Consider the following 9,665-nt stretch of genomic DNA (forward strand, 5'->3'; position numbering starts at 1 on the left):
TCACACCAACACTCCCAGGCAATTTGCTAAGTCAGAGTTTTTAAGAAAACACTTTGATTTTGAGGATGCCTTTCCTGTAATTTAAGTGTAGTTGGTTCCTGTTCTTCACCATTTCTTCATGGCTGCAGAGGCAGGTTAAAGCACTACCAGATGGTCTGTCCAAACATAAAGGTGATAATGTTCTGGGAGAAAAAAGAGGAAAACATCTTGCAGCTCCCAGGACCTGTGAGTCTCCCTCAGGGAACATCCCTGACTGAGGGACAGTCCCTTCCTGGGCAACTAATGCACCCAAGAGATGGGTAATGAACTAACAGGAGATCCAGGGAAATCCTTTAGCCTGGAGAAAAGGAGGCTCAGGGGGGACCTTCTGGCTCTGCAATCCCTGACAGGAGGGGGGAGCTGGGGGGGGGTCGGGCTCTGCTCCCAGGGAACAGGGACAGGAGGAGAGGGAACGGCCTCCAGGTGTGCCAGGGGAGGCTCAGGTGGGACATCAGGAGGAATTTCCTCATGGAAAGGGTGGTCAGGCCTTGGCAGGAGCTGCCCAGGGAGGTTTGGAGTGCCCACCCCTGGAGGTGCCCAAGGCAGGCCTGGCCGTGGCACTCAGTGCTCTGGGCTGGGGGACAGGGTGGGGATGGGGCACAGGGGGGATCCATGGGCTGGGAGGGATTTTCCAGCCTCAGGGATTTTGGAATTCTGATATTCTGAAGGATGTGGTCCAGCTCGAGGGAATGGAGCAATTTCAGAATTCCCAGGGCACTCCAGCTCCCATTTCCAGCGGCTGTGCAGGAACCTTTCCTGTGCCTCGTTTTAGAGGTGGCTGCAGGGAGTGGCACAAACCAGTCCTCAGTGCCATGGAGAGGGTGTTTTCAATGCTGTGCTCGCTGACCCATCTATAAAAGCTGTTTTTCCATTTCTCTTACCATCATTTTAACCAATGGAGCAGCGTGTGCCTCCTTCCCAAACCCACACAGACACCCCTGGATTGTTCTCTTTCTCAGGAAACTGATTTTGATCAACATGGATCAAAATTGGACAGAATTTCCACCTACAGAATTGCTCATCAAGTGATTTGTTCTGGTTATTAATGATAGGCTTGATCTTATTCTCTCAACAATTAGCAAGGCCCCAAAGCTAAATTCGGTTATCTGCAATTTCCTTAAGCTGTGCCTTTCTCTTTCATAACTGGTTCTCACCTGAGCTGGTGCCAGTGACTCCAGCACTCCTTTCCATGCTCTGGGGAGTCATTTCCCCCTTCTCATCAGCATTAGGTTCCCCTTTCCTTAAGTCCAGGTTGTTTAATGTGGATCATGGAGCTGCAAAAAGCTTTTTTCTTTTCCCACAAAACGTGACACACCAAAAATACCTCTAAAAATACACCTAAAGAATATGTAGCCTTAGTCAATCTTTTATGATGATGATGATGATGAAGAAGATTTCAATAAAATTAACTTTTTGCAGTGGAAAAATTGTTCATTTTTAAATGTGCCACCTGTTTAGCAGGTCATGTTGGACAGGGCTTGGAGCAACCTGGGCTAGTGGAAGGTGTCCCTGCCCGTGGCAGGGGGTGGGACTGGATGAGATTTAAGGTTCCTCCCAACTCAAACCATCCTGTGGTTCTACAGGTCTATGACCTGGGGATATGAAAACACTTGATGACTGTTTTCCTTGTGTTGTCCTTTTTTTTTTTTTTTTTTTTTTGGTATGGCAGAGAATTACCAGGAGCAAGAACAAGTTCAACTTGGGTAACTTGCCACTGGTTCTCAAAGAAGCAGTTTGAGGGTATCCTCTCAAGGTTATCTTGAGATAAGCTTATCTTATAAGATTTATCTGAAGTTTTTTGGTGTCCCCTCCACTGGAACCAGCTACCTGGCACATAAACGTCCCTTTTCATGTCTCTTCTTGATAAAATCCTCTGATTACTCACCCTGTCTGCTGTGTCCCAGTGGTCACTGAGGGCACTCAGAGCAGCTTTGACGTGACCTGATAAAAAACCAGGACATGCTGCACTGAGTAAAGCTCATTTCTGTATGAATCTTGTTATATATGAAAGCTTTGGGGATTATCTGAAGAGTTCGAGATTTCTTCAACAAAACAGTAGTTCATCCTACCAAAAAGAAGAAATAATAATAGGGATGCTGCTGGAATTATCTGGTTAATAAAGTTTAGGTACTGCAATAGCTAAGAATAAGGAAAATACAACAGGTTTATTGTCTTACATAAGCTTCAAAAGCTGCCCAAGCCAACTTTAACTTCATGGAAAACTTAGTTTGGAAATGTGACCACATGTCCCAAGAGAAATTCCAGCCCTTTTCAGACCAAGCAGATGAAAGCCAAGCTGGCACTTGGATCAGGGAGCAATGACAGCCAACAAGAAAGTGCCTGCAGGTATTTATTTCAACTGTTAAATTAAAATTCTTTGGCTGCACTCATTTTTCCTTAGTTTTCCAGGTGTTCTTGTCACCTGCCTTTCAAGAATTTGGGTTTGAGTATTGGCACAGGAAACTACACGAGTTTCAAATACATCCAGTGTTTGAAGAGGCATAAAAATTCATTGCTGACCTCGAGGTAACACAGCTCAGTCCCAACCCCACTGGTTCCTGTGCAGTTCTGAAGTGGTTGCAGCAGGAGCTGTGTGCAAACAGCCACAGTGAGATAGCACAGCTCTGCCTCTGCATCTCAACCAGTCAGCCATGAAGGAAGAGAAAGCTGTCAATATGAGAGCTGAATAATTTCGTGATTCGAGAAAATTTGCTTTCATTCCACAAAGAAATCGGGGACTCAGACAGCACTCAGTACACTGAACAGAAAGGGAGCACACACATAGCAGGTGAGCTGAGATGACAGATCTAATAAATAGTTTTTTTTTAATAGCTGAGCCCAGGCAGACAGAGAAAAACAGCTCAGGGAAGCAAAATAAAATCCCAGACTGGTTTGGGTTGGAAGGGACCTTAAAGCTCATCCAATTCCACCTTCTACCAGCCCAGGTTGCTCCAACCTGGCCTTGGACACTTCCAGGGATCCAGGGGCAGCCACAGCTTCTCTGGGCAACCTGTGCCAGGGCCTGCCCACCCTCACAGGGAAGAATTTCTTCCCAATATCCCATCCAACCCTGTCCCCTTCAGCTTAAGGCCTTTCCCCCTTGTCCTGCCCTTGTGAGAAGCCCCTGCCAGCCCCTTTAGGTACTGAAAGGACCTAAATAAACCTTCCATGACCAAGAAGATCCAGAGTTCCTCCATCCCTGGAGGCTCCCCAGACAAGAACTAAGACAAAAATGCCCCTGAGGATGCTACAGCTGTGCAGGGATGGACAGGGAGCAGGATCTGGCTGATCACCACTGAACTTTGGGAATCTGCCTGATGTGCCCACGTTCCCAGATGTTCCAAGGTGCCTTCTTCAGTCAGGAGATAAAAAATGGGCCATTAATCTAAATCAGAACTGACATTTGGAGGAGGCTGAAGGGAGAACATCAGCTCTTGGTTTTTAGATAGCTGATATTTGGGGATGTTTACGCCTTCTGAGCCTCATCCTTCCTGGCTGTGCAGGGTTGATTGCAGGAGTGTGCTGAGAGCAGAGTTTTGCCCAGGTTTTACTCCATCTTCTCCTACTGGGAGCTCAGCACACTCCTCTGCAATGTCCCAGCTGCCTGTGATAGGAGGCTAATCTTTTAATGAGATTTTGGAAGCCTTTACTGCTAGTTTTATGTAAGGAGGCCAGAATCCCAGTGTCAGGAGCTTAATAAATAAGGCTTCTTGGTCTGGGGAATTCCACAGATCTGGAGCAAAAATTACAAGAGATTTTACTCCTACATTAGGTTGTCTAATAGTCAGGAGGTTATTCTTCTGTACAGTCACTGAAGAGAAAGAAGCTCCTCTTTAGCAATTCACATCTCAAATGGAGCCTATTTTGTGTTGCATCAGCAAATCTTAGAGTGTGTGAAGCCTTGAGCTCCAGCTCGAGCACAGATGCATTGGAAGCAAAACCAATTTTTCCGTTACGCCATTATTATATGGAACAAATGAGTTCCATATAACAATAAAAATCATGCTTATTAAATGCTATTAATCAGCTGTAAGCCCTGGGGTAACTTAATTCTACCAGTGGAAGGAAGTTTTAGGCTTGGATTAATGATTACCTGAAAGTGCATGTTCTGTGCTGAGTGTGACTGTGAAGGTCTCAAGAATGCAAATTCTTCCTGAAGTATCCTCAGTTTTCTCTGCCTGGTTTTCCTTTGCCAAGTGAAATGGGAACTGCAGGAAAAGCAGCTTCAGAGATCTGAAAGTTCCTTGCAAAACACAGTTTATTCACAGCACAGCTTTCCTGGGTTTATTGTGAGGCCACTCTCAGAGCAGTGAGTGAAGGAAAGCTCACGGGAGAGGGACAGCAAGGAAAAACTGGAGGCTCATTTCCATTTTTCTCCATAAATTATGCATTGAAATCAGGAACTGTATTAAAACTCCTGGCTCTCTGCTGTCAGGTGGAGCTGAGTGCCAGCCAGGGATGGTTTCATTAGGCAGACAGGGCTAAATGGCACAGCACTTCTGCAGGATCTCAGCTGGCTCAGTAGAAAGCAGCTGCTGAATTGTTTGTTTAAACTCCAGCTTGGTGCTCTGCTCCTGCACTTCCTCTGCTTTCTAGGAACCACAGTTTAGGAAAGGGAACTTTTTAGGCACGTGGCTATTTGGGCACCTGAATATGAGAGGCTGGAAATGATGTGCTGTGCAAGATGCAAATGGTGCCCTGGTCTGCCCTCCAGGAGTTGGACTCCATGATCCTTGTGGGTCCCTTCCAGCTCAGTGCATTAAGGGATTCCCTGTGATTATTCCCAATGAATTGTTTGTTGTGATTCCAACCTTCTTTGCTCATTTTCTTCCCATGTTTCTGGCCTCTCTTGATCCTTTTCTATTATGTCTCCTATTTGGGTTGCCCCTCCATGCAGCTCATCTGTGAATTTAACTAATGTGTGATTGCAGAGGGGCAGAAAATAACAGAGCTGATGTGACAGAGCATGTCCTCCCCTGCACACACACTTTTGTTCATTACTGTCCCTCCATCCACTATTCAGAGCTTGCAACGTTGCTCCTGAATTTTCCTGTGGCAGTTCTGAGATGTCACCTGGAATGCCCTCCCCGTATCTCCAGGAGCTCCCCTCTGGCTCTCCACTGGCTCCCACCCTGCTGCCAGGGCTACAGGATCACAGAATGTGCTGGGCTGGGAGGGACCCCCAAGGATCATCCAGTCCAGCCCTCAGCCCTGCACAGGCCCATCCCCAAGAGTCCCCCCCTGTGCCCCAGAGGATCATCCAAAGCCTCCTGCAGCTCTGGCAGCCTTGGGGCTGTGCCCACTGCCCTGGGGAGCCTGTTCAGTGCCCAACCAGCCTGTGGGGGAAGAACCTTTTGCTGAGATCCACCCTGAGCCTTCCCTGACACAGCTCCAGCTGTTGGTCCAGGGACAAAGACTCCCAAAACTCAGGCTCTACAACACTCAGCATTGCTGGGCCTGAGCTGAGTTCTGGATTTAGCTCCCTCTAAAACCACCACTTAAATCAGGGAACTTTACTCCAGGCAAATTTGGGAGGTTTCTCTTCTAATTCGAATCTAAAGATTTCAAGAGCTGGGCAAAACATCTCCAGCATTTCTCAGCATCGAGGTGAGAAGACCAGAGTCACCTTTGAAATATTCTTTTTTAGAAGCACACTGAACACCCCCAACAAATTCCCACTTCTTGGCTTCCCTGTGACTTCTTTCCTTTTCTTCCTCCCCCTCCCCCTTCTCCTTTTTGCTTTCCAGGAGATTATAGCACAGGGTGACAAAGTGCTAATCTTGCTGAGGATTACGCCCGAGGGATCTCTATTGATTTCCTTTTTCTCTTTTACAGAAATAATAAAAGCTGCATTGCAGGGGTTTGGGAGCTGCTGGGGATGATAATGCACTTTTTCTAACATTAACTTTAGGTTTTTGCTTGCATAAAACATTGATTTATTAGAGAATCTAGGAGTCATATACTTAGTAGAGAACATGTTCCATTTGCGTAACTGCAAATCCTCATTAGTACATGTAATAACAGACAGAATAATGCAGAATGTTGTTGTTGTTGTTATTATTATATAGTGCTGTAGGTTTATGCCCTGCTATACCAGCTGTGCCTATAGTCAATCAGACACTACACGGTCCTATTGGGCAAGGATTTGATTTCTGGCCATTGGATATATAATTCTGTAGTAATTTCAATTTTTCCCCATTGCACTTCATGAGACTTGGACTAATTTGAAAAGAAAATCCATGCCAGGAGCAACCATTGCCGGACAGGAGAGGCTGTCAGGTTGTGTCTGGAAGGAAAAGATTCTCATGCTGGGGGAGAGGCAGCAACTCTTAATACACAGAATCTGAAAGAAGGATGTGGAACAACCCTGTTTCAGCCAGTTAATTCCTCCTTGTCCCCACAATTTCATGTGCTGATGCTGCCCTGAGAGAGGGCCCAGGTGGATCTGTTGGGCTGTGTCTCAGGGACCAAATCTGAAACTTCTGCTTTTTGAACAGTTCCAGGTATGGTGAGTCCCTGTTCCAATGCTTGATATTATGAGGGCTTGATATTATATTATGTTCAGCAATAAAAGGAGGTTGATTTGTGGGTCCTGCTCAAGGACTGGCTGGGCATCTGTTGGGTGCTGGTGAGAAACTGTCTTATTTTGGGTTTTATTTCTCTCTCTTCATTATTTTCCTTTTCATTACAATTTATTTTTTAAATTTTATTTCTTTTATTCAAATGTCTTTACCCACCAGTTTTCTCACTTTTACCCTTCCAGTTCTCTTCTCCACCCACTGAGTGCAGTGAATGGGTGGCTGTGGAGGGCAGAGTTACCACGGGGATAAAACCATGATAGTGGGCACTGAGAAATGGGGAACTCTGGCTGCCCAGCACACCCAGGGTATTTCCAGTAAACCCCAGCAGTGGATGCTTGGATTTGGAGGCATCTCGTGATTGGTACCTGCAAACAACCCAAACGCTCCCCTTCCAGGCAGGGCAAGGCCAGGACAGGGGGCACCTTATCCCTCAGATCCTATAAAAGAGGAAAATGGGATGGCTTGTCCTTTCATTCCCTGACAGGAGGTTTTGCAACAGGAAATCCTCTTTTCATCCCCTCCCCTGGAGGCAGAGGCAGGACCTGGCTCCTGCTGTCAGAGATTTGTCAAGAGGAAAGAGCAAAGTTGGAATCTATTTCCACCAGCTCCTGTCAATCCACCTCCTCACACAGCCTGGGGTCATTGTGTGCTGCTTGTTATTGATCTATTCAGATTTATCCAGAATAATCTGGAGTGTCCCTTTGTGTACTCCAAAGACAAAGTGTGAAGGCCTTTACAAGCAGCCAGATCACCATCCCTCTCCTCCCTCCCTCCCTCCCTCCTGGCTTCTCCCAGACAAACTTGGGCAAAAAACAGTGAAATAGGCTTCATTCTGACCCTCCTGCCCTTCCTTCTCCTGGTGAGCACAGGCACTGGGGCTTTCAGAAAAGCTCTAAATGTGACATTTTGGGTGATTTCCCTCCTGTGGCCCCTGTGGGCAAAGCAAGGCCCTGTTCTGGCAAGTGGCCTCTGCAGGACTTCGGGTTTGAAGGGCTGGTGGGTTTTTAAGGTCCTCTGTAAGGGCAGAACTGGTTAATAAAGTCATGGAAGTATTCAATAAAGTGACCAGTCTGTCCATCCTGGGTGGGGGAAGTTAAAATGAACTTGGGAACTGCAAGACTATCACCACCAGGATGGTGCCTCACGTTCCCAAATCTGCTTCTGAGCACAATGAGCAGTTTAAGCTGTCCCTGGTGTCTCTCTCCCTGCTGTCCCAGCTCTCACATCTGTAGCTGCCAGGTTTATGACTCCATAACATTTTTATTCCTCCTCTCTTTAATTAGAAGATTCCCAGTCTGTGGGAGAAAACACCTTGTCCTTTGGAAGCTGAGAAAGTCCTGAAGACTCTGAGCTCTTGGGATGCTCAACATGACTGGACAGTCATTCCCACAGCAATTTTAGCAGATATTCCTTTAGATGTTTCTTCATAGCAGCATCCAAATCTTATCATTCCAGAGGAATATTTGGATCCCCTGTATTATGTCTTTTTGCTCCAATAATGGATTATTTTCTAGGATGACCATAGAGAACTGAGGGTGAAAGCTCACACCACTAATCCCACTTCAGCTGTTATCACTCCCTTTTAACTCCCCATTAATTAAGTTTCCTTCCTATCAGCAGCTCCAGAGGCTGAGTCCAACCAGCTGAAAGGCACATTTGCCACAGGGTTTGGAATTCAGTGTTAGTTTTCAAGGGGACTTGCCCAACCACCGCAGCAGGAGAATAGTCAGCTGATTATTGTGGGAGATTTGCTGTTTACTGCCAGAATTGTTCCCCACTTTCAGGCTAATAAGTAATTGTGACAGCTCTCAGCACAGTTATGTGATGTTAACTCCAGGGGAAATTGTCCATCCAAAGAGCCTCTGAGGCATTTAACTCTGAATTTGGGAAATATAGAAGAAAATTGTTTCTGTTGGGGCATTTTTAGAGGTACTTACAGCTGCAGCTAAATTTAGATCCCCCTTTAAACTGAGCTCATTCCCAAAAATTTATAACGTACTTAAATAAATAGATCCCATTTACCTGAAACTCTTGAAATCAAGAAAAATCAAAGTGCAATCAGTGCACAAAACCTGTTCCTCCTGAAGATTCAGCAGAGAGACATAATTTGTCTCTTAATTTCCACACAGAGGTTTGTTTTATGAATCCCAGAGACACAGTGATCCCCTGCATTTAGATCTTCAGCAGCTGTCACCACTCCTTTATGGCCCTTCCACCATATGGAGTAAATGTCTGCACTGACTCCATGTCACCTGCCCAGAGGTCACAGAATTCCATTAAGAAGTGAGCTAAGAAATGAAATTATTCTAATTCCTTTTTCATAGGAAAAGAAATACTGGCTTAAACTCCAGGCTTAAGCTGCCTTAGCAATGGGCAGGTTCCAAGACTGGAGCCATCTCCTGACTCCTGCTGTGACCAGGAGCTGGGCACCTCCAAAAGATCACATCCCAAGGCTTTCCATGCTGTCTTCTGGAGTATCTCTTTTTTCCTTCTGTGGTGAGAGGAACACAGAAAACTGGCTTAAGACACCTCCTTTTTAGATGACTAGAGAGAGTGGGATGAACCTCACACTGTCCTCACTGCAGGCTTGGTTTAGAAGGACCCAAGAATAAGAACTACACTGGGAGGAGCAGTCTCTGATGTGGCAGATTTTGCCTCACTGAAGCCACAGAGTTATTCTGTGCTTTCTCAAACATAAAGGCATGGAAGTATAAAGGATAAAATTTGCTTATTAAGGAAGGACTTGAAATGAAGTTGTATCTTCAGATTGTAGAATCTTCAGATCAGAATTGCAGAATCCCAGGATGGTTCAGGTTGAGAGGGACCACAGTGGGTCATCTGGTCCAACCTTCCTGTCATCCCAGAGCACATGGCACAGGATTGTGTCCAGAGGGCTCTGGAATATCCCCAGGGAGGAGACTCCAGCCCCTCCCTGGGCAGCCTGTTCAGAGCTGGGTCACTGCCCAGCCAAGAAGTTCTTCCTCCTGTCCAGCTGGAGCTTCCTGGGCATCAGTTCCTGCCCGTGGCTCTTGTGCCATTGCTGGG

General features: G+C 46.2%; 1 long non-coding RNA gene across 1 annotated transcript in view; it reads left to right on the plus strand.

The window, feature by feature from the left end:
* The first annotated feature begins 1,503 nt into the window (after positions 1-1,503).
* The window catches only part of LOC114066799, a 20,192-nt gene continuing 12,030 nt past the window's right edge, over positions 1,504-9,665 (plus strand). Inside the window, exons 1-2 of the long non-coding RNA XR_003573246.1 lie at positions 1,504-1,613; positions 3,812-3,822. This is a non-coding gene — a long non-coding RNA (uncharacterized LOC114066799). The remainder of the gene's footprint in view (positions 1,614-3,811; positions 3,823-9,665) is intronic.

This window comes from Empidonax traillii, unplaced genomic scaffold (assembly GCF_003031625.1).
Source record: "Empidonax traillii isolate 1590-97213 ecotype Southwest subspecies unplaced genomic scaffold, ASM303162v1 scaffold813:size283722, whole genome shotgun sequence".
In the NCBI taxonomy this organism is placed as follows: domain Eukaryota; kingdom Metazoa; phylum Chordata; class Aves; order Passeriformes; family Tyrannidae; genus Empidonax; species Empidonax traillii.